Here is a 4,417-nt window from a genome sequence, read left to right on the forward strand (position 1 = left end):
CCCCTGCATCGGCAGGCGGACTCTCAGCCACTGCGCCACCAGGGAAGCCTGGTGGTAAATTTTTAAAGCACAACAAGGAATACAATGATAAGTCTCAAGCCCCCACCCTCAGATTCTCTCCCCAATCCAGCCCTTGTTGTCAGTTTTCTGTACCTCTTTCCAGAAATCCATATCCATATGCATATTTATAGCCCCCTTTTTTCTTTACATAAATAGGAACATTTTTATTCTTTTTCACTGAATGTATCTTGGAGATCATTCTTTATTGATACATAAAGATCAATTTTACTTTTTTAAACAGTTGCATATATTCCATTGAATAGATATATTGTCATTTATTTAACTTGTTCCCCATTATATACTTTTAGCCAACCCTCTCATTTTACAGATGGGGAAAGAAGCTCAGAGAGGACTTGTTGATAACATTAAATATTGGTCCAACTCTTCTAAGATCTTCAAATTTAGCTGAGTGTCCCCTAAAAGAATTTTGAAAAATTATAGAGCCCCATGCATGTTTTTAATCTTATGAGTTTAAATAGTTGCATACCATTCCTTTTTCTCCTCCAACTCATATTTCCATTCTACCACTCGAACAGGATTTTATCCTAATTATTATATTTTATGCTGAAAGCATTTTATTGTTCACCCTATCGTATGTCTCTGTGACAAAATTTGTTCATACATAGAAGTTTAAAATGTGTTTAAATTTCCCGTGATCATAAGCTCTGAGTATTAAATTTGTTTTCTTCTGGATTTAGTTATCATTAGTATGTAACTGATTAAAACAACATTTATAGCTTACAATTTTTGATGATTATAAACCTGAAAGTAATTTATTGGAAGTGCATTTCTTTTTTTTTTTTTTTTTTTAACAAAGAGCCCATGACTTTATTTTTATTTATTTAAATTGCGGTACGCGGGCCTCTCACTGTTGTGGCCTTGCAGTCTCCGGACGCGCAGGCTCAGCGGCCATGGCTCACGGGCGCAGCCGCTCCGAGACATGTGGGATTTTCCCGGACCGGGGCACAAACCCGTGTCTCCTGCATCGGCAGGCAGACGCTCAACCACTGCGCCACCAGGGAAGCCCCAAATTATTTATTTATTTTTGGCCACGCCGCACGGCATGCAGGATTTTAGTTCCCCCACCAGGGATTGAACCCACTGCAGTGGAAGCGTGGAGTCTTAACCACAAGACCACCAGGGAAGTCCCTGAAGTGCATTTCTTAATGAGATTTTTGGGGCTTTTTAAAGTTTTTAAGTAGTTCATGTATTTGTGCATGAATAATACATATTGCTAAAACAGAGCACTGTTAAGCATCAGTTTTATTCCTGCTTTTCATTTTTTTAGATGTAAGTGCTGAGGAGCCTGTGCACATAAATAAGTAGATGGAGATGGAAGGAGTTTGATATTGTAATATCATTCAGTTCTTTGAAATCATTGAGTTAATAGATTGAACCATATAAAATTGCCAGCATCAACCATTTTTGACCTGCAAATGTGGCAGTATTTTATGGTTCACTCTTTATATGGTTAAAGAAAAATCACAAATGATCTGTCATCAAAAATTATTTTTAATGATGTCTCTGCTGACAACTTGACCAGTTCCTCTTTCAGTTTTTTGAAGGCAAAGAATTGAAAGCCATCTGATTTGCAGAAGGATTTGTTACCCAGTGGTTAGAGCCATTCATTTTTCTCAACACCTACACTAATATTTTAAATTTAACCTAGTTCAGTTCTCAGGACATTTTTATATCCAAGGACAATGTTCCGCAGTAAGGCTGGAGATTGTTGGTGGGTATATCTTGCTTTTATAAGGTGGTAGGACAGTTGTGGAAGAGATAGAATGGGTAGCCTGCCTTTGTGTTGTAAGCATCTTTTCAAGCAGATCCATTTTAGGAAAATTAAGGATCAGGAAATCTATTTCCTTAAAACTATTTGTAACTACATTCCTCTTGGAAAACCTGCTTGTGCCACCAGCCATACAACTGATCACACCCTTTGACTTTGCATGATTCTATTTCTATGCATGTTCCTCAAGAAAATAATTGACCAGGGAAAGATGCAATCTGTACATGGATATTCCCAGCAGCAAAGTTCATGACAAAGAAAAACTAGAAATGGTCCAAATGCCCAGTAATGGAAGAAAAAATAAATGATTGTATTTTTTTCTTTTTTTTTTTTTACTGTGGTAAAATACACATAACATAAAATTTACCGTGTTAACCATTTTGAGTGTACAGTTCAGTGGTATTTATGTTCATGTTGTGCAGCCATCACCACCATCCATCCCCATAATTCTCTTCACCTTGTAAGACTGAAATTCTATACCTTTTAACAATAACTCCCCATTCTCTCCTCTCCTAGCCCCTGACAACCATCATTATTATTTTGTTTAACATCTTTATTGGAGTATAATTGCTTCACAATGGTGTGTTAGTTTCTGCTTTATAACAAAGTGAATCAGTTATACATATACATATATCCCCATATCCCCTCCCTCTTGTGTCTGCCTCCCACCCTCCCTATCCCACCCCTCTAGGTGGTCACAAAGCACCAAGCTGATCTCCCTGTGCTACGCAGCAGCTTTTCACTAGCTGTCTGTTTTACATTTGGTAGTGTACATATGTCTACGCCACTCTCTCACTTCATCCCAGCTTACCCTTCCCCCTCCCCATATCCTCAGGTCCATTCTCTACTTCTGCGTCTTTATTCCTGTCCTGCCCCTGGGTTCTTCAGAACCATTTTTTTTTTTTTTTTTTTTAGATTCCACATATATGTGTTAGCATATGGTACTTGTTTTTCTCTTTCTGACTTACTTCGCTCTGTATGACAGTCTCTAGGTCCATCCACCTCACTACAAATAACTCAATTTCGTTTCCTTTTATGGCTGAGTAATATTCCATTGTATATATGATACCACATCTTCTTTATCCATTCGTCTGTTGATGGGCACTTAGGTTGCTTCCATGTCCTGGCTATTGTAAATAGTGCTGCAGTGAACATTGTGGTACATGACTCTTTTTGAATTATGGTTTTCTCAGGGTATGTGCCCAGCAGTGGGATTGCTGGGTCATACCACCATTATGTTTTGTGTCTTTATGATTTTGACTACTCCAGGTATCTCATATCAGTGGAATTATACAGTATTTGTCTTCTTGTGACTAGCTTATTTCATTTAGCATAATGGCTTATTTCATTTAGCATAATGTCCCTCAAGCTTCATGCTTGTAGCATGTGTCAGAATTTCCTTCTTTTTAAGGCTGAATAATATTCCTTTGTATGTGTATACCACACTTTGCCATCTTTGTTTGTATAGGATTTGTGTGCTTTGTGTGTGGCACTTTTCCCGCTTTAAGAAGGGGTCCTGGGGTTATTTCTCTATGAGGTTATAATAACACTAATAGCTAACATTTAGCTGACAGTCTGTCTGGCACATAGAGGTGATAAACATTTATGAAAGAATGATTTATGTGCTGGGCATTTTACACAGAATCATCACAACACACCGAGGTAAACGATGTTTCATAGATGAAGAAAGGAGGCTTATAGACATTAAATTTGTTCATTTACTCAACAAATATTTGAGTGCCTGCTCTATTCCAGGCCCTGTCCTCGTGAAGTTTATAGAGGGCAAGACACAAAGAAAAACTTAGACAAATTCATAAAATAATAAGTTGCAATGAAGGAAACAAATTAGAGGCTAAAAGAGAGAATATTGGATGGGAACTTACTTTAGATAAGAAGGCCTCTCAGAAGTGGTGATGCTCAAGCTGATACGTGAAGAACTGGGGTGGGGGACGATGTTCCAGGCAGAGGAAACATGATGTGTGAAGGTCCCAAGGCAGGAAAGAGTTGGGTGTTTATCAGAGACAAAAGCAGCATGGCCACAGTCCAGGGACGGGAAAGACCGGTCAGTGGAAAGTCAGCAGAGGCCAGATTTCTCAGGGCCTTGAGGGCCATGGTGAGGTGTCTTGACCTTAAGCTGAGCCTGTGGAAAGCCACTGAGTAAGACAGTTGCTCTGGCTGCCTTGGGAAGAGTGGACTGGAGAAGACAAGTGGTAGGACCAGTGAGGAGGCCTTTGAGGTCATCCCAGTGCAAGATGCAGGTGAACAGGTGGTGGCTCTGGAGATAAAGAGAAAAATCTTGATGTTTTAGAGAGAGAGAGAATTGATAGGAGTTGCTGATGGAATGGATGTGGGAGTGGGGGAAGAGGGAGGAGTCAAGGATGGCCAGCAGGTATCTGGCCAGAGTGGAATCAGTGGAAGGTGGTGCCGTTTACTGAAAAGGGAGAGAGGTGAGAGGAGGGAGGCAGCTTTGTGGGAGTGTGAAGGGACCGATAGTTTTGTTTGGAAACTGTCAAGTTTGTTCTATCCTTGAGACATCTAGTGGAGATGTCAAGAAGGTCAGCTCTTTCC

General features: G+C 39.7%; 1 protein-coding gene across 1 annotated transcript in view; it reads left to right on the forward strand.

Moving 5' to 3' along the window:
• EDEM2 (ER degradation enhancing alpha-mannosidase like protein 2) overlaps nt 1-4,417 on the forward strand; it is a 28,440-nt gene that overhangs the window by 16,817 nt on the left and 7,206 nt on the right.

Source organism: Lipotes vexillifer, unplaced genomic scaffold (genome assembly GCF_000442215.2).
Source record: "Lipotes vexillifer unplaced genomic scaffold, Lipotes_vexillifer_v1.1 scaffold397, whole genome shotgun sequence".
Classification (NCBI taxonomy): Eukaryota; Metazoa; Chordata; class Mammalia; order Artiodactyla; family Lipotidae; genus Lipotes; species Lipotes vexillifer.